This window comes from Phacochoerus africanus, chromosome 2 (assembly GCF_016906955.1).
Source record: "Phacochoerus africanus isolate WHEZ1 chromosome 2, ROS_Pafr_v1, whole genome shotgun sequence".
Lineage (NCBI taxonomy): Eukaryota > Metazoa > Chordata > Mammalia > Artiodactyla > Suidae > Phacochoerus > Phacochoerus africanus.
In genome coordinates, this window is record NC_062545.1 from 271,095,411 (window position 1) to 271,115,827 (window position 20,417).

The 20,417-nt window shown below is 49.4% G+C and overlaps 1 protein-coding gene across 8 annotated transcripts in view; it reads left to right on the top strand.

The window, feature by feature from the left end:
• Nucleotides 1-20,417, top strand: part of RALGPS1 (Ral GEF with PH domain and SH3 binding motif 1) — a 291,847-nt gene continuing 271,430 nt past the window's right edge. For 6 of the 8 annotated variants that reach the window (XM_047768428.1, XM_047768433.1, XM_047768434.1 and 3 more), the window contains exon 1: nt 1-231. The gene's annotated coding sequence lies outside the window, so the exon portion shown is untranslated. The other 2 variants (XM_047768431.1, XM_047768430.1) reach the window with 2 other exon arrangements.

The window sequence follows — 20,417 nt, forward strand, 5'->3', positions numbered from 1 at the left end:
ACCCAGGTGCGGACGGTTCCTACTGCGGCTGGGCACCGGCTCCGCTCCCGCGTCGGCCCGCGCTCCCGCTGCGCCCGGCCCGTCCCTGGCCCGGCTCGGCCCGGCCCCGGCTTCCTAGCGAAGGCATTGCTGCCGCCTGAGCCGCTCCCAGGGTCATGAGGAGGCGGCGGCAGCCACTGCGGCCCGCGTCAAGGTGACCGGCCGGGACTGCGGCGGCGGCGAAAGCGGGCGGTGAGAAGAGCGGCCGGCGGGGCGGGGCGGGGCGGGGCCGGGCCCTGAGGGCCGAGCCAGAGGGAGCTGCAGGTGCGGGGGGCGGGACCCCGACGGGCCTCTGGGGCGGGGAGGGGCCTCGGGAGGGAGGCGGGACCGGGGGGTTGTGTCTGGCAGGTCTGCGGGCACCGGCACCGGGCCGGGGGCTTTCGGTGCGTGGTGAGGGTGGGGGTTTTGGTAAGGAGGACAGCGAGTGTGGGGGCGAAGGTGAGGAAAGGCCTCAGGTGCGGGGGGCGGGCCTGGAGAAGGCAGTTGGGAGGGGCCGAGGGGCTGCAGGTGTGGGGGCGGGGCCAGGTGGGACCACAGGTTGGTCAGGGGGCGGGGCCTGCGAGGTGAGGCCCAAGCCGCTGGAGAGGGCCGCGCCTGAGGACAGCACAGGTGCAAGGGGCGGGGCTAGGGAGACCTGCAGGGGCCGGGGGCGGGGCTCCAAGTGGTTGCAGGTCCGGAAGCCGGGCCCCAGGTGAGGAGTCGGCAAAGGGTAAGTGGTCGCGGGTGAAGGGAATGCCGCCCTCTCTGCTGTCCCGGGAGTTTGAGCGGGAGCAGGCGCTTTGGGTTCTCCCAGGATTCTGGAGGCTTCGAGGGCTGCAGGTGGGCCAGAAGGGCCAGCTCGGCCTGCCCATGCCTCTCCTGAGCCGGACTTGGGTCTCAGCTGCCCTGGGTACTAGACCGGCGGCTTCCCCTGTGCCACGCTGTGTCCTTAAGGGCGGCGCACCTGTTTTCAGTCTTTGGGCCGGGGGTGGGGTGGGGGTGGGGGTAGGCCTAGATTGGGGCGGAGGCGCGGTTGGCTTTCATTTCATCAGCGGTGTGTGCTTCAAGAGTAGTTTAGTGTGAAGCTTGAAGGGCTTTAAGTTGCTGGCCCCTGGTACCAGATGCTGCTGCAAATCTTAACAGGAGTAGTCTCCAAAAGACTGAGATGGCAGCCTGGTGAGCGGGAAGAACAGGAAAGAGGGTGCAGAAGCATTTGCCTCTGTTTGTTACCGAAGACAGTCTTGCACTTCTCTGAGCTTTGTTTCTTCCCTTGTAAAGTGAGCACCATGGTCCCTGCCTTGTGTGCCTCTCGGGGGCCTTGTGAGGAGAGGATGGAGCACTGCTTACTGAGCACACCATTGGGTAAAGTTATGAGTTTCTGGCTTCTGTGCGGATGGGCAGGTGTGTTTGGAGACTGAGGGTCTAAAGAGGAGCGGATTTCTTATTGGTAGACCATTTTCTGGTTCAAGGTTGGGGTAAGGTTTGTGGTGGGACGCACTTATGTCACGATGACTGCTCTTCCGGTGAGGTCACGGAGGGAGCGGTGGCAGGGAGCAATGGCAGATGAAAAGCACAGGAACATTTCATTGTTTGCTGACCTTTAGACCCCAACCCCAGGGAGGACTCTGAACTGGAGCATGAAGCTTAGACTTGAGCCTTATGGAATTCTCCCTCCCCACCCAAGTATGAACACACATTTTACCACGTTCCCAAAGGAAGACACCCAAAAGAGGGGAATGCCAGAACTTCTTTAGGTTCCTACGGGGCAGAGAGAAGAAGGTGAGATGGTGGGGCTCCTTCCTGTTTAGAAGTGTCCCATATCCATGTGTGTGACCTTTGATTGTGCAGTGCCTCTGCTCACTAGCTGTGTCACCCGTTCCTCCTGCCTGTGTTGCATGGACAGAACAGAAGGCAGGAGGAGGCTTCTCCTTAACTGGCCTGCATTTTCTTCACTTTAGAAGCTTTGGGGGACCAACCTCCACACTGCTGGCCTCTCTCGCTACTGCATGGTGTGGCAGTGGCCCAGTGGCATTACCGGGGTGGCATCTCCGGGGTGGGTTCTTCCTGGGGCCTGTGTTTTGTGGCAGGCACCCAGAGGCTCTAAAAGCAGCACGGGGGAATTGTCCCATTCTGTCCCCGCAGAAACTATGTAAATGGCTCTCATCGATTGCTGCACTCTGGATAAGCCTCCTGCTCTGTGGGTTAAAAGGAAAGCCCAAACTTGGTGGTTCACAAGAGCTAGAAAATGTGTTGGGTAATGAAGGGGATGGATTTTTTTGACTGGTGTTATTGGAGCGACAACATCCAGGCTTGAGAGAGAAACTTTGCTAATGGCAAATATTGCATCCAGGGCTTTCTGTGTTATAGCTCCAGTATACCTTTTAAAATTGATTTTCCTTTTCAGCATGGAGAGTAAGAGCTCTGGCTTGGAAGTCAGATACGTCTGCTTTTGAAGCCTCACACACCAGTTTCTTAGCTTCTCAGAGCTTTGGTCTCCTTATTTGTAAAACAAGGATGATCTTGTCCACCTTGAGAGGCTGTTACAATGAATAAATGCAACAGGATAAGTGAAAGCACCAGCTGTATCAGGCTGTCCGTGTTAGGATCTGCTTCTGCCCCTCTCTGACTGAGTCTTTCGACTCAGCAAAACAGCATGGCGCGTGTAAGGAGAGCAGGACTGGTGATTTTGAGGCCTTTGCTTTTCATGTAACCTCCATCAGCGCCCATCCCCGTCCAGGCCTCGGTTTTCTTAGCAGAGTGAGGATGGTATTAGAATACGTGGACATCAAGAGTGATCCTAGGGAGTTCCCGTGGTGGCTCAGTGGAAACAAATCTGACTAGCATCCATGAGGGCGCAGGTTCAGTTCTTGGCCTCGCTCAGTGGGTTAAGGACCTGGCATTGCTGTGAGCTGTGGTCTAGGCCAGCAGCTGTGACTCCGTTTTGACCCCTGCCCTGGGAACCTCCATATGCCGTGAGTGTGGCCCTAAAAAGACCCCCCCCCCAAAAAAGAGTAATCCTAGCTCTGACACTCTGCTTAGCGTGCTGTTACGTTTTCCCAAAACATAGGAGGGGGGAAACTAATGATCTGTTTTTTTTAGTTCTTCTTTTAAAAGTACCTGTTGAGCTCTTTGCCTGGCATATAGTAGGTGCTCATTAAATACTTGTCTAAGGGACAGATGAAGGACTTTAAGAAGAAGGTGTGGCAAAGTGTCCCTGCTGCTGATACATATGTTGTATCTGTACCTTCAAAGTGAATCTTATTTATTGCAGGGAAAAAATCCTGCAGCACATCGTAGTGACGTTAGTAAATCTCAATAAGAAAGACAGAAGTTGTCCCACAGTCCTACTTCACCATAAATTAAGTTCACCTAGTTTTTCATAAACATACATATTTTTTTCATGATTGCAGTCATATGTATGTGAGCATTTGGGAAAGGCTTGGCAGTAAGTGGTTTCTTTAAATGGTGTTTTTATTTTATTTTTTTAAAAAGCCAAAAAAAAAAAATACATGGATTTTTTAAAGGCAAGTAGTTTTGGGGGGTGGGGGGGATAAATTGTAAAGTAAATGTCTTTCTTGCCTCAAGCTGCCAGTTCCCAGTTTTCTCCCTGGGGGCAACGACTATTACTGTTTTCTTTTTTTTTCTTTTTTTTTGTCTTTGTTGTTGTTGTTGTTGCTATTTCTTGGGCCGCTCCCGCGGCATATGGAGGTTCCCAGGCTAGGGGTCGAATCGGAGCTGTGGCCACCGGCCTACGCCAGAGCCACAGCAACGCGGGATCCGAGCCGTGTCTGCAACCTACACCACAGCTCATGGCAACGCCGGATCGTTAACCCACTGAGCAAGGGCAGGGACCGAACCCGCAACCTCATGGTTCCTAGTCGGATTCGTTAACCACCGCGCCACGACGGGAACTCCTGTTTTCTTGTTTCTTGTATATTCTTTCTCTTACACAAAGAATAGCATCCTATACATACTCTTGTCCTTCACTTATTTACAAGATCTATTTTGGAAATTGTTCCAACATTGGGAAATGTTCCAGTTGGCACATACAGTGCCTCCTTAATACATATTTTTGACTAACATTTTAAGCACTATTTTGTATGTCCACTCTCCCCCACCCCCATGGTGTTTACTCAGTAATGGTTACCAGTCCCTGTTGAGAAGACTTAACAAGAGACAGCCCTTGTTTTCCTCTAGGAAAGAAATGGCTTTGGTTCCAGAGAACAAAAGACTAAAGGGCAACAAGGCAGACGACAAAGAGAAAGGAAAAGGGATTTGTTCACTAGTAATTGAAAACTGATTTCCCTTCAGCCCCTGATTCAAAGTCCAGCACTGTCACTTAATGGCTGTATGACTTGGGGCGGTTTACCTAATCTTCCTGGGTTTCAGTTTCCTTATCTGTAAAATGGATGATGATAATAGGATCTGCCTTTTGGGGGTTTTGTGTAGAAGAAATGAGATCATGGATGCAAAGTACTTACAGTAATCAGTCCTAGTAGATGCTCAGATGGGGTGGCTGTTGTGTTATTATAATCTCAAGTAGACTCTTTCATTCTCTGCTATCAGATAGTTACTGGGCAGTTGAGGGTGAGCCCAAAGTCCTTGCCCTTGAGGTGCATGGAGACAGGCATTCAAGTCACTGATTGCAGAACAGGGCCGGTGGTGGGGAGGAGAGCAGTAGCCGGTCGTGGAGGCAGGAGGCAAGGACTTCTCCTTTGGTGATTTAACGGCCTCCCAGTTCAACTTTTCCCTCTTTTGTGAAACCTAGTCAGTTCTTCTGCAAGCGACCCCTCCTCTCTGTGCTCTCTTGACTTTTAGCGTGTGCATCCCTTGGTCGGAGCAGGCACCTCCCTGTTGCATGCATTGTTCTATGCCTCTGTTTCCTCCCTGCACAGGGAAAGTCTCCCGCTGTCTTTGCTTCTGAGTCTCTAGAGGAGGCTCTTGGTGGACATTGCGATGGACTTCTACTCAGACAAGTCATAGTACCAAACGTTGGCAAACTCTTACTGATAGGTCCTCAGATCTCTGGCGAAACCCAGACACTGGGCTCTGTTACTTCATTCCCCAAGTATCCGAGTGCTGTCTGAGACACACGTGTGCCAGGCCGTGTATGAGCCGTAGGCTTCGGGTCTGGCTGGTGATACTTGTCCTATGAAGTCTCCAGGATGGGAGACACAAAGAAGTGTTTGCTCCAGATGCTCCAGGACAAGCTGGGGAAACAGAAAGAAGGACGAGTCTGAAGATGAATATCCCATGCTTGTTGAAACCTTGCCTTTCCGCAGAAGTGTGGCTGCTGACCCTTCCCTTGAGGTGGGCTTGTGGGGGAGTAGGCCTCAGAAAGCTGAGTGGGTGGTCTGTAGATTCTGATCAGGGATGGGGGACAGTTTGTCGGGTTGGCTTATGCAAGGGGCATTTCTGGGGCCACTTTCTTATTTTTTTTTAAATATATTTTTTTACTTTTATTATTCAATGAATCTGAATATCTGTAGCTGTGTAATGATCATCACAATCCAGTTTCACAGGATTTCCATCCCACAACCCAAGCACATCCTCCCCACCCCCCAAACTGTCTCCTCTGGAGACCAAAAGTTTTTCAATGTCTGTGAGTCAGCCTCTGCTCTGCAAAGAAGTTCAGTCTGTCCTTTTTTCAGATTCCACATGTCAGTGAAAGCATTGGATGTTGGTGTCTCATTGGATGGCTGACTTGAAGCCACTTTCTTAAAAAGAGGAGGCTTCCCTTCCTTCCCATGGGCATTCATCCACTAACCTTGCTGAGCTCCTGCTCTGGGCTAAACTCTGTGCTGGGTCCTGGGCACATGGAATGAAGGAGCTCTGTCCTGTCCTCGGGGAGCTGATGGTGGGTGGAAGAGTCACACGCAAACAGAAGGTGACAGAGGACAGCGAGTGAAGTGGCCAAGCCGGGGAGACATGGGTTCCAGTCCTGGCTCCTCCACACACAACCTCTGTGCCCTTGGGCAAGTGTCTTCCCCCCTCTGAGTCTCAGGTAACTGATTTGTAAAATGGGCGTAGCAGCGTTACTCTGCTGGGGGCTGCTGTTGGCGATTCAGTGCCGTAGGCTGTTTAGTAGGCTGTTTAGTGCCTGCCTGGCAGTGATGCTTGCAGAGTACTCACTGTCCTTGAGCTCTCCTCCCTGCTGGGGAGCACCAGCAAGCACCTGCTTGGCTGTTTTCTCCATGTTCTAGTGTCGTGACGACGGTCCTCGTCGGTGGTGAAGGTGATGACCGAGGTGTCTGGGAAGCCAGCTCCGAAGTCAAGTCCTCAGGACAGTCCTTCCGGGCCCGCAGGTGTCCCCTCCCCCCTTTCTTGCACGAGCTCTTCTCACAGCCAGAACCACCGTGACCACCTGCATCCGTCAGTTCCATGGCTTTTCCCCGAAGGGAGGCGTGAGTCAGGGCTCGTCTATCCTGCACTTACTGAGGAGAGCAGAGACCCTGAAAACCCGGAGAGGCAAATCCTTCCCCAGTGTTTCTGCAGTACTTTCAGATCCATCGTGTTCTTTGGAGACTTCTCTCCTGAGCATCAGAGAGGCAGATAGGGCGGCACTAACAGCAGACTCTGGAGTCAGGCCCTGCAGGTTTGGGTCCCGACCCCACCTCTCACAAGCCGTGGTTTCGGGCAGGTGGCCACTCCTCCAGTTCCTCATCAGTACGGGAAGTGCGATGGTACTGCCTCCGCCTGGCTCTTACAGGACTTCAAGGAGATGGCAAGGAGCAGGGCTTAGCGTAGTGCTTGACCATCACAAGTACCGGTCGACAGGAACCAGAGTTGCGTTCTCTTAGCCCACTGTGAGAGGGCCTTCAGAATGCTCTTTTTTTTTTGGGGGGGGGGGGTGTTCATTTATTGCTTATGGGCATTGGGTGTTATTGCACAAGGAATGTATTAAAGCTCAGCCGTACTTGGTGACATGGGTGGTGATATGGGCTAGTAGGAGCACCCGGAGTGGCAGGCAGAAGTCTGCCTGCACACACGAGCCTTGACTCCCGCCAGAGCAGTGAGGGGGAGCATGGAGTCACCCAGAGGGTGGGCCCTGTCTCAGACCCATCCAGGAGCTGAAGGCTGGTTTCCCAAGTTCTTTCTGTTTCACTGTTTTTCTGTGATTCCATGCAAAAGATGGGTCTTTAATGTGAACTAATGCAACGTCCTATTTTCCCTCTTGAGGATTTAAATATTTTTATTACCAAATTTTATTTTAAGGTTAAGACAGTTTTCTTGAGTAATCAGAAGAAAATGGAAATGTTTGTCCTCAACCATCATGGGTTTCTCTGAAAATCATTTTATTAGAGACAAAAGAAAAAGTAATGAGTGTAATTAAATCAGTATTTATTGCATACAATATATTCTCACCCACTCTTGTAGAAGCTTGATAAGTAAGTCAAGGGAAATCTGTGCTTTTGATACATTTCTGACTAATTCAGTATTTATGGAAAAAGTGAATACATTCAGGATAATTTGCTGTGTCTTTTTGTAGCAGTAAAATTTGTTATGTGAAATTAGTGACGGTCACTATTTTAAGATATTTCTGATTTTGTGCCCTTTCTGTAGCTGTGTTGTGTTGTTTTTTTTTCTCCAGCATTCTCAGTCTGCCAGCATTTAGGATTGCTCCCCCGCTGGGCTCCCACAGCACCGTGTCCTAACACGTAGAACGCTGTGTGACCAGCCACGGCTTCCTGTGACTCCCCGACCGGACCTGGCAGAGACAGAGTCTGCTTTTGTTCTTCCCGCAATGTGCAGGCCTAGCTCAGGGCTGGTATAAGGCAGCCAGAACGAACCGAGTGTGTCATTGCCTCTGCTTAAGACCCTTCAGTGACTTCTGGTTTTTCTTAGAAAAAAGACCAGCTTGCTTGCATGGCCCTCGGATTGTAACACTGTGCCCTCGGGGTGACTGCTGGTTGCATCCTCCATCCCTGGTGCAGCGTGTACAGTCCCCTCGCATCATGGACCACGGCTGCTGTGTTCACCACCCTGACTCCAGTGCCTGGCAGAGCGTCTGGCACGTAGTAGGCCGTCCACCAATGTTTGTTCACTGGACACAGGAAGTCAAGGGGGAGTGCCCGGTGACTGATTTGAATCTATAAAATGAGGCGGTTGTTGGGTCTGAGGGCCCTTTGTTATAAAATGTCTCCACACTTTGCCGAGTCTGTTTTTTCAGCCTGTATCAGTTTTGCAGGGTAGGTGGGACAGGCCTTGGTGTGCAGAGGAGACAATAGAGGCAGAGGGAGGGTAAACAAATTGCCCACGATGGAGCTGATGGAGACGCTGAGGTCTCCTCCTCGCAGGGTGGTTTCTGACACACCCTGGAAGAGTGTCAGGTGAGATAGGGAAATAGGGATTCCCTGACAAAAGTTTCTCTTGGTTTTAGTTGTTTTTTTGTTTTTGCCTTTTTCTAGGGCTGCTTCCCACGGCATATGGAGGTTCCCAGGCTAGGGGCTAATCGGAGCTGTAGCCGCCGGCCTACACCAGAGCCACAGCAACGCTGTGCCGAGCCGCGTCTGCAACCCACACCACGCTCACGGCAACGCCGGATCCTTAACCCACTGAGCAAGGCCAGGGATTGAACCCACAACCTCATGGTTCCTAGTTGGATTCGTTAACCACTGCGCCATGATGGGAACTCCCGGTTTTAGTTGTTTTAATTTCCTGATAATTGAACTTGAGTTCAATTTGAAGCGATGGATTTAAGGTCTGGTTTCATTCTAGGGACCAGGAAACCCTGACGTATCAGATTGATGGATGCAGTGATTGATCAATAACTGAGATTAGGATCTTTTCTTTTTGGGAAGCTTTTTGATAAGATTAGAAGTTACTGGGAGTTCCCGTCATGGCGCAGTGGTTAACGAATCCGACTAGGAACCATGAGGTTGCGGGTTCGGTCCCTGCCCTTGCTCAGTGGGTTAACGATCCAGTGTTGCCGTGAGCTGTGGTGTAGGTCGCAGATGCGGCTCGGATTCCGCGTTGCTGTGGCTCTGGCGTAGGCCGGTGGCTACAGCTCCAATTCGACCCCTAACCTGGGAACCTCCATGTGCCGCAGGAGCGGCCCTAGAAGAGGCAAAAAACAAAGAAAAAGAAGTTCCTTGGTGTTTGATAGGTTGCGTCACTTTGCTGTTTTCCAAAGATGCTTGTTTTTGGTTAGCCTTTGTCTCTAATTTATCTCAGGGTGTACCTGCCATGGGGCTCTTTGGCGGTGAGCACGATTGTGGCCTCTCTGCGTCATCAGATGTAGTGTGTCAGTCTGTTCTGAAGGTGAGAGGTCATTGAGTCGTTCTTCCCACTCTCCACGAAGGTGGGGACTTTGCCAGGGTCTCGTCCTGATTCCCCACCCGCAAAGCCCATGGACGTCCACTTGTATGTTGCAGTTTCTCAGCAGCTGCTTGCAGGTCACGTGATGTTGCTCATAAACCAGGTCTGTGAAGAAGCATGTATCTCTGATGAAAACCTCAGCTTCGGGGTCCTCTCTTGAGTCTCTGGTGTGACTGAGGGGAGCTAAGACCTGACTTCATGCCCAGCTCCAGTGTTCGGTGATGGTGGCTGCCTGAGAGAAGGCAGCGCCTCTTGTGGTCTGTTAACAATACATGTGTTGATCTGAGGGAGCTTCGTTGTGATCTCAGCCTAAGAGGGGCTGAGAGATTCTTAGAACCTCCTTTTGTCAATACAGCTCGTATACTCGGGGTGGCCTGGTATTATAGGGAGGTCACTGGGTATGAAGTCCAAATGCGAAGTGTGTCAGTTTGCTCTGATGCCTGCTTTCCAAGTAAACAGGAACATCCCCAGTGTGGGTGTGTATCCTTTCTTCAGCAGGAGAGCCCTGGTTTGAAGACCTGAGATGGCTTTGTGAGCGTTGAGTAAAGAGAGCTGGATGTTATTGAAGTATTGAACCAGTTGCCAAAGGCGGCTTTATTCCTGCCTTCGGACCAACCTGCCGGCCAGTCCGTCCATCCATCCATCATCTACCCACTCACGCATGCAACCCTCCAGTTCTTGTTCAGGGCCTGCCGAGTGCTGGGACTGTGCTGAGTGTGGGGCACAGTAGAGGGAAAAGACAAGTCTTTTTACTTGCCTTTTGCTTAACGAAGTTAAGTAGGTGTAAAAATAAGTATGTGAAAGATTAGTCACAGCACTAACAGTGACGGCAGAAGAGGAGTATAAGGTGCTCAGAGGCCACACACTGGATGGTTTCACCTGACCAGGTGGTCAGGGACAGTGTCCCAGAGGAAAGCTGAGTTGGAGGTGGCCAGGTGAAGAGGTGGCGTCTGCATGTGTCCTGGCCTCAGTTGGGGCAGGGGCAGGGGCATGGCGAGTTGAGGAAGTCACAGAAAGCTAGGTGGCTGGAGCACTGAGCATGAGGGGGACTCTGCAGGGCTCACCCCTCAGGGGTCACAGCATTGCTTTCTGGACCTGGGCTGGAAACTCCTGACAGTACGGTTGCTAACTGTTCTTTTTCAGAACTCCCGTCTATCACCAAAAGCATCTGTTACTGGAACATTCCCTGCCGTGGTTTCAAAGATAGCAATTGGCCTTCTTTTTATTGCTTTAATGATTGGTTGCTTCCTTTGCTTCTGGAGGGGGTGGAAGAACACCTTGATCTCATTAGCAGCTTCACTCATGAAGTAAACATTTCCTGAGCACGTACCTGAGCCCGACACTGCAGTCCTTGCCCTCGGGAGCCCCCTGACCTGGCAGATGGGAGTAAACCAGTGACGATGATGCCGCGTCAGGGCTGCTAAGTAGTGGAAACAGAAGCGCAGGGCACAGAGTCGGACTCACAGGATCTCAAAGATAGACGTTCTGTTTCCTAGGCTGTAGGCAGAGGAAAAACAGTGACAGGGGTCCGGGAGCGGGACAGAGTGTGCTGTGTCTCAGACGTGGTGTGCTGTGTGGGGTTGCGGGAGTGCGAAGCTCCTGGTGAGGGGACCGGGGAGGAGCTGGCGGGAGGCGGGTGAGAAAGGTGGCTTGGGGTCAGTACCCAGAGGGACTCGCAGGCAGTGCCTAGGAGTTTGCATGTTATCCTGTGGCCAGTGGCGAACATTCCAGACTCATAGGAGGGGAGAAACCCTTTCAGTTATAATCCTGGTGGTGTGGAGGATGGATGGTGTGGGAGGAGACTGGCGTTGCGAGGTGGATGCGGGGCTCTTGCACCCGAACCTGGCCTTGGGGGTGGAGAGGAGAAAGCAGGTTTGAGGGAAACTGAGGTAGTGACTTCTCTCCTTGGAGATTTAGCAGATGGGAGGGTGAGCAGTGCCAGGGTTTCTCTCTGTCTCTCTCTTTTTTTTAATACAGCCGCATCTGTGGCATATGGAAGTTCCCAGACTAGGGGTTGAATCGGACCTGCAGCTGCCAGCCTACGCCTCAGCCACAGCAACACAGGATCTGAGCCCCATCTCTGATCTACACCACAGCTTGTCCACAAGGCTGGATCCTTAACCCACTGAATAAGGTCAGGGATCGAACCCATATCCTCACAGATACTGTGTTGGGTTCTTAACCTGCCGAGCCACAGCGGGCACTCCCAGGGTTTCTCTCTGTAGTGACGTGGGGCACTGGGCCGGGCACAGGATAAGGAACATGGAAGGCGTGTTGAGTGGGGCAGAGGAAGCAGTGAGTGTGGTTTTGGCTGTTTTAAGTGTGGGGGGCCTGTGGGACAGCGCTCGGCAGCGGGCTGCTGGCCCAGAGCTCCGGGAGAGTCCTCGGCCAGGGCGCTGGTTCTCCGTCCTGGGAGCAGCACCATCCTGTGTGGTGTTTGTGGGAGAGGATGGTCATTGGCGTGTGGGAGGGTTTTCACAGGTGCTCCTGATGTGCCACCGGTCTGGAGAGGGAGCCTGGGCCCCGAGGAGACAGAAGTGCTGGATTACTCAGGAAGGCTGTGTGAGGAGCAGAGCAGCCTGGCTGGACTGCCGGGTGCCAGCCTGCGGGGTGGGGCACAGTGCAGGTGTCTGGGAAGGAGCAGGAGGGGTGGTCAGTGAGCACAGAGTGACCTCGGGAGGGGCTGGTGTGGGGAGGGGTGAACCCCCAGCTCGCTCTCTGCAGGGCCTCTGCCCTGAAGCCGCGAGTGCCCTGGTGCCCCACCCCCATGGTCGCTCTATTTTCACTAATGTCAGAGCCATTCCCACGTGAGAGAGGTTGTTTTAGTTACCATCACCCCAGGGTACACAAGCCTCTGAGGGTGGCTCTTGGCTGCAGCCAGTCTTCTCCAGCCTCAGAACCTTTGAGAGCAGTCCACTCACAGCCTCTGTTGCTGGTTCTTTGGCTGAAATCCCTGGCTCCTGAAGCAGGAAAGTTGGGGCCCCATCCAGCATTCTGGGGTTTAGGGTGGGTCTGCAGCCTCAGTGGGAAGGGGAATGTGTCTACGTCCCAGGAGAGGCAGCTGCCAGACCTGTTGGAGGAAGTTCTGGGAAGATGATAAAACCATTCATACTGGACGAGTGTGCTGTGGGAGTCCTGTGACCTGGGAGTATATCCTTGGTTCCCCCATGTGTCTTGAGCTTGGGCAGCAGGGGAAAGCCTGCTGTGGAATTTCTAAGACGTACAGGTAAGGTCCCAGAGTTATTAGGGCACCTGAGATCTACTCAGACTGCTGGTGGAAGGAGGGTCCCACGTTGGCAAAAGTGAAATTCTATCCACCCGGTACACCAGCTGTCTGAGATCAGCTAACAGAACCTGGTGAGAGTCTCTAGTCTGAGAGAGCTAGTGGGAAACTGATCTGTGATCCAGCGTGTTCTGTAAGTATCACCCTGAACCCAAAGACCTAGGAGTGTAGCGTGGAGGCTGAGACCTGCTTGCCACTGACCCTGGTGCTGAAAGCCACAGCAGAGGAGCAGTGAGGCAGGATCAGGGGTAACTCGAGGGAAGCAGCTTCCTTGATCCCAGGGCCAACCACCCTGGTGTGAAGCCTTTCACCCACCAGGAAAGGAAAAAAAAGAGAGATTACCATTCGCTGAGTTGGGAAACCCCAGTGCTTAGGCAAAGAGGAGAAAACAGACCGATAGACAGGAGTGCATGTACTTACACAGAACATAACATGTTCAGCTCTTGTGGGATGGAACATAGAGAAATGGTTGAGAGTCGGGGGCAGACTGAGCTGAGTTCAGATCCCGCCTTTGCCCAAGGACTCACTGCTGTAGCCAGGTAGGATACTCTTATAAAAGTGTGTCTTTGGATAAGTTATCCAAACTCTTTGGGCCTCCGTTTTCTCACTTTAAATGGGTATTATAACAATACCCACCTTAGGGAATTATTGTCAGGACTAAGTGGTATATTACTATGGGTAAGGTGCTCAGCAAAGTACCTGTCACAGAGTATTGGTTCAATAAACGACAGTAATAACAGTGATGATGGTGGTATCGCCATCATCGCCTGAGTCCCTCGGCAGGTGTCTCCACCGGATTAAACCTCACCAGTACAGCAAGTGTATGAAATAAAGCCTTTCAGCCATAACAGTGTCGGCCATGTGAGTGGCACCACACTGGTGGGAACGCTGAGAGGACAAGCATGACGATGGAGAGTCACAGGAGGGTTTACCTGAGAGGAGGCGAAAAAGCACCAGGCCCAGGAACCTTGGTTAAGGGAGTTTTACTGGCTGTGAAGAAGAGAAGCAAGAGGCTTCTGGAGGCGATAAGACGGCGCAGCACGTCAGCCTTAGTCTTGAGTGATGGTAGAGATTATCACCGCCTCTTCCGTCTCCTTCAGGATTTGGTGGGCGCTGGCGGACGTGGCCTTAGAGATTATTTACCTGATGTCTCTTTGGCAACCCCAAAGTCTCATTTTTATGACTGGACTTATTACAGAATAGCCTCTTACTGAATGTGTTTTGAATTGATAGGATGAAAGTCAGTCAGTCAGTCAGTCAATTTCTGGCTCTTTCCAGGGGACTCTAAACATAGCAATAGTGACAATACTACATCCCCAAATGTTGGTAAAGATTTAGTGCAATTCCAATTATATATTTTATAAAACCTGGTAAAACAGTGATCTTTATCTGGAAAAATAAATTAGTTAAAAAAAGCAAAAAAATTAAGGCAGTGAAATGGCCTCATTCTTCCTGATTCTATTCATTTCAACAAGTGTTTGAGTTGCCTGCTCTTCGTAAAAGCAGTGCTTGACTCTTGGGAGGATATAAAAGTGCGTATCTATCATGATACATATTCTCATGTAACCTTTTATCATTTGCTTTATGAGGGAGCCACTTCTGTAGGTTGAGGTATACATGACAGAAGACTCAAAAGTAATGAAGACATAAATAAGATAGAAGTTTCTGCCTTATGTGTGAGAAATCAGGAGGGTATTCCGTTCAGAGTTTTGAGCCTACGTGGTCAGAGACCCGGTTCCTTCTGTCTTGTTGTTCCATCCTGAGGTCATCTTGGGAATGGCTTCCCAGACCTAGGTCCCTTCATGGCCTGAAATGGCTGCTGGAGCTCTAGCTCTTGCATCTACGTTCTAGCCCTCAAGGGCCACTTTGCAGAAATTGTGCATGACGCTTGGTCGTATGGCCACATCTGGCAGTAAGGGAAGCTGGGAAGTGTAATATATATTCAGGGAAACTGTCACCTACAAACCAGAAGTTCTATTACTGAAGAAGAAGGGAAGGATGGATGTTGGGGACCAGCCTCACAGTTACTGGCATTTAACACACGTGGAGCCTCTGAGTCATTGAGATTATTCCAGTGTTACATGGTCTAAAAATGGTTGAGCCTTCAAAACATTATATGATAGCAATTCATAAACCTCATGGTGCTTGGGTAAAAGCAGGAAAATAAATGATCGGAAAAGAAGTCACTTCATTGCTAACTTCCACAGGAGCTTAATGTATGAGACATCAGGAAATATACAGAAGCAAGGGAAGGAATGATTATTTTGTTGTTGGGGCATTTGGGTTTCAATGCTGAAAAGAATCAATTAAGTTTAACCACATACTGCCGTGGATTCTAAATGAGTTTAAGGACAAAAAATGGAATTAAAGATGGAAGATGAATCGTGTAGCAAGATCTGAGAGAGGCAGTTTACAGGATTTGGGTAGCAGGGGACACAGGAGGGAGAAATTTTCCTGTCTCCTTGCCATCTTTTTGGATGTATAACTCCAGAGTTGGAGGCAAAGGACTTTATTACGAGTGTAAGCATCAGTGCGTGTCAGTTTCCCTTCCCCTAAGTCCCATGGAGGTGACACTGAGGGCCAGATGGATGCTGTGCCTTGTGTCATAGCTGAGAAACACGGGCCTGGGGAACCTCTGTGGCAGGCCGTAGGCAAGCCTGCGCTTTGTCCCTGAGGGAGACATTACCACATCTCTCAAGGCTGCTTGCTGCAAACACAGCCCTGCGAAACGGCCTGGGCGAAGAGCGGTGGGGACCTTGCGTTCTTGGCACAGCCAGCAGGGCAGGTTGGAGTGCCAGAGGCCGCAGAGGACTGAGCCTCCCAACAGGTGGCCGTCAGGATTAAATGGGAAGCTGTGTGTAGACGCGTGCCGCCGCGTGTGTGGTGGGAAGCTCTTGGTCAGCGTCATCCCATAGAGCGTCTGTGGGCTGAGGAGAGGCAGGCCCAGCCCTGACGCTGCCAGCTGGCAGTCTTCCCACCCGGTGCTCAGTGTTGAGACAAGACTAAGGGTCCCGGGTTGATGGGCAGTGGGGAGGTGGAAGGGGAGAGAAAGGCTAATCTCAGTCGCTTGTTTAGCTTTTGCCTCTTGTACACGTTTTGTACCCAGTCCATCCCTGTGGTGTGCACTCTGGGTAAATTATCTATAATTCTCTTTTTTCTTATGTAAAATCAAATGAAGTCTCTCTTGAACTTAATGTTTGTGGTTTTCTTAATTAGAAATAAAGTATAGTGAGTCTTTCCTAAGAAATAGGGTATTATTGGGAAGTTCCCTGGTGGTCCAGTGGTTAGGATTTAGCACTTTCATTGCTGTGGTCTGGGTTCGGTCCCTTGGGATGCCACATCAAGCCGCTGCTACCATGGGGGTGTGTGTGGGGGTAATCCACTAAAAAATAGGATGTTTAGGAGTTCCTGTGTGGCTCAGCGGGTTAAGAACCCAACTTGTCTCTGTGAGGATGCGGGTTTGATCCCTGACCTTGCTTGGTGGGTTAAGTATCCAGCATTGCCGCTAGTTGTGGTGTAGGTTGCAGATGTGGTTCAGATGCAGTGTTGCTATGGCTGTCGTGTAGGATGGTAGCTGCAACTCCAATTCGACCCCTAGCTCAGGAACTTCCAGGTGCCGTAGGTATGCCTGAAAAAGAAAAAGAAAGAAGGAAAGAAAGGAATGAAGGATGAAAGGAAGAAGGAGAGGGATAAAGAAAGAGGATGTTATTTGTTTACACATATATTTAGCAAAATCCTTGATAACTGGTTCCAAGCTAATGAAACTTCAAATCTAGATGATGTGTAAAAGTGTTATAACCATGTGGAGCTAAAGGATGTCTGAAGGCGGCTCAACTTTCCAGTTTTATAGAAAAGGAAACTGAAGCGAGAGAAATGAAGACCCTTACTAAGGAGCGGCCACAGTTGATGGGTGAAGGAGGTGGTGCTGGACCTTAGCTTTGAATCCCCAGGGTAGATAGAGGGGCTATCAGGCCAGGTCTCATCTGTCCACATTCAAGAATGAACAAATAGAACAATTAGAGAAGACCCACTGAAAAGCTCTAGAAGTATAAAGGGAAATAAACAAGGCATGCAAAAAATGGAAAAATTCAGACTTTGGGGAAGAATTTCCAAACTTTTACTGGTAAACCAAGGTAAATTTCTTTTTTTTAAGATTTAAAAATTAAAAAAAATTAGAGTATAGTTAATTTGCAGTGTTGTGTCAATTTTTGCTGTACAGCATAGTGTCTCAGTCAGTCTTGTATAATTACATTCTTTTTTTTTTGGTCTTTTTAGGACCACACCCAAGGCATATGGAAGCTCACAGGCTAGGGGTCGAATTGGAGCTTTGGTGCTGGCCTACACCACAGCCACAGCAACTTGGGATCTGAGCCATGTCTGCGACCCGCACCACAGGTCATGGCAATGCTGGATCTTTAACCTGCTGAGCAAAGCCAGGAATCGAACTTGCATTCTCACGGATACCAGGCAGATTCATTTCTGCTGAGCCACGATGGAAACTCCTATAATTACATTCTTTTTCTCATGCCGCCTTCCATTATGTTCTACCTCGAGAGACTGGACATGGTTCCCTATGCTCTCACTAGGACCCCATTGCTCATCCATTCTAAATGTAATACTTCGCATCTACTAACCCCAAATGCCCCTTACATCCCACTCCTCGCCCACTCCCCCCGGCAACCACAGATCTGCTTTCCCTGTCCATGATCTGTTGAAATTTCAAACATCGGGAGTTCCTGTTGTAGCTCAGTGGTAATGAACCTGACTAGTATCCATGAGGATGTGTGTTTGATCCCTGGCCCCTCTCGGTAGGTTAAGCATCTGGTGTTGCCGTGAGCTGTGGCGTACGCCGGCAGCTATAGCTTCCATTGGACCCTTAGCCTGGGAACTTCCATTTGCCTTGGATGTGGCCCTAAAGAGACCAAAAAAAAAAAAAAAAAAATCAAACATCGTCTTCTTTGTCCTCTCAGAGAGGTTGTAGATGCTATGAAAGATGAAATGATGAGTCAACAGACCGAAATGCAAAAGGAGCTTGTGGACTTAAAGAACATAGGGAAATAAATCACATATACCAGTGTCGAAATTAGTGGTGCTGCAGAAATTCAAGGAGTCAGGAGGACGAACTGCTGATCCCGCAAGGAACAGGGAGGCAAGAGAGGAGCTCCCAGATGTGGATGGTGGACAGACTGGAGACCAGAGCAAATGGAACAGAGGAAATCCTCATTTTTCCTGAACTGAAGAAGGACCTGAACCTGCAAATGATAAGGACTCATCATGAAGCAGGCAAAATAAGCTTAAAATATCCAGGTGAAGGTTTTTGTTTTTGTTTTTTAATTTCAAGAATAAAGAAAAGAACCTTTAAATCACAGAAAAGAACCTGGGCTGGGCTCAGGCTTGTCTGCAGCACAGGTGCCATTGAGCCTTGAGGGAAAAGGGTTTGTGACTCAAGGATTTCATACTCAGCCAAGTTTTAGTTCACATTTGATGGTAACGGAAATTCATTTCAGTCGTGCAAGGATACATTGTGTGTGTGGCTTTTGCTGCACCCACACACATTCCTGGAGAAAAAAAAAAATTACTATAAGGCATGCTCCATGCTCCAGTAACTGAGAGATGAATCAAAATAAAAGACCGTGAATGGACAAGTCAGAGTAGGAAGGGATTGGCAGTGAGACTCAGGAACCATTCAAATATACTGTTATTTCTAAATAATTGTTGCAATTATGATTATAAAATAGAATATAAATGAAATGCCTACTAAAAGAAGATATAACATTAAACCATAATTCACAGAAAAAGCCAGAATAAAATGTCCACTGAAGCCAGAGGTCATGCACATGAACTCACTCTTACCTGAACTGTACAGATGTGGGGGATAAAAGATTTGAAAGCTCACTCCATTCTCTCCAGCATGTCATGTGCTTTGTCATAAACAAGTAAAATGCGGTGCAGGTATACAGCACCTGGGCCCACCTTTATGGTGCTTCCTGTGGGTACCATCTCGTCCAGCTGTCCTGGAGAGGTTTAGTTGGCACCTTCATTCTGCAGGATGGCGCATAGCTGGTGGGAATGTAAAATGGTGCAGCTTCTTTGGAAAACAGTTTGGCAGCTCCTTAAAAATTAAATGTCAAGGTACCGTGTGACCTTACAATTCTCCTCCTAGATACATGCCCAGGAGAGTTGAAAACATACATAAAACTTGTACCTGCATGTTCATAGCAATATTACTCATAATAGCTGAAAAATGGAAGCAACTCAGATGTCTATCAGTTGATGAGTAGGTAAACACGGTGTGGTATTTTCCATGCAGTGGAGAACTATTCAGCCATAAAAAAGAATGAAGTTCTGATTTGATCCCACAGCATGGAAGAAACTTGAGGACATTCTAAGTAGAAGAAACTAGACATAAAAGGCCACATGCTGCATGCATGGTCTCCAGAGACAGAAAGTAGATTGGTGGCTGCCAGGGGGATGGGGAGTACGAGTGAGTGCTCGTGGGTACAGGGTTTCTTTTGGGGGTAATGAAAATGTTCTGGGTTTAGATAGGGGTAGTGGTTGTACAACTTAGTGTGCTAAAAATTGATGAATTCTATAGTTTAAAAGGGTACACTTTATGGTATGTAAATTAATTTTAAAAATAGCTCTTTTCCTCATTATTAAATAAATAAATTAAATTGTACAAAAATGAGAAAAAGACCACAAAAGCAGCCATCATTTTATTGTTAATACTTGGGTATGTATATCTATATCTATAGGTGTATCTCCAGGCCTTTTCTTTTTCTTCTTCTTCTTTTTTTTTTTTTTGTCTTTTGAGGGCCACACCCATGGCATATGGAGGTTCCCAGGCCAGAGGTCCAATTGGAGCCGTGGCCGCTGGCCTACGCCACAGCCTCAGCCACACTCATGCCAGATCCTAGCTGTATTTCCCACCTACACTGGAGGTTAGCAACACTGTATCCGTAACCCACTGAGCAAGGCCAGGGATCCAGCCTGCGTCCTCATGGATGCTAGTCAGATTCATTTCCGCTGAGCCACGGGACCTCCTCCAGGCCTTTTCTATGTGTCTGTTTCAAAGTTGGGTTGATAGACCGTTTTATTCTTCCCTTCTTGTCATGAGTCAGGTGTTGGGATTGGCATGGTCCACAAACATGTTCTTTTTATTAGTATTTCAGCCTCTTGAGGTGTTTATGTTGGAAACAGTATTTTGCTGCAAATGGAAACAGTACGAAGGCCTGGGTTCCTGCTCTTACTCACCCTTCGGTTTGTGAGCTTGAGAGAGGCACTTAATTTTAGTCTCCTTTAAAAGTGATTGTAGTACTTATTTTGCAGTAAGTAAGTACTTATTGACCAGGATGGCTAAAAAGAAAAACAAAAAAAAAAAAGCAAAAAGAAGCCTATATCAAGAGCTGGCAAAGATATGGAGGAGCCAGAACTCTCATGCCCTGCTAATGGGCATGGAAATTGGTTTAGCCGCTTTGAAAGCCTATTTGGCATCATCTCTCAAGCTGAACATTTACTTACCGGTGACCAGAAATTCCACTCTTGGGTCTCAGCCCCACAGAAATACATTGGAATGTGTTAGCAGGTGGCACGCTCAGGAATGTTACAGCAGCACCACCTGTAATGGCCCAGACTGGAAACCCTCGCGGTGTCCGTCAGATGCAGGCATAAACCCCACAGTGGAAAACTAATCAGTCCGAGCTGGTGAACGTCTGTTCCGTGAACAATCAGGATGAATTTCACACACGTAATGTTGGTTCAGGCACAAAAGGTTATGTCCTGTGGTTCCATTCGTATA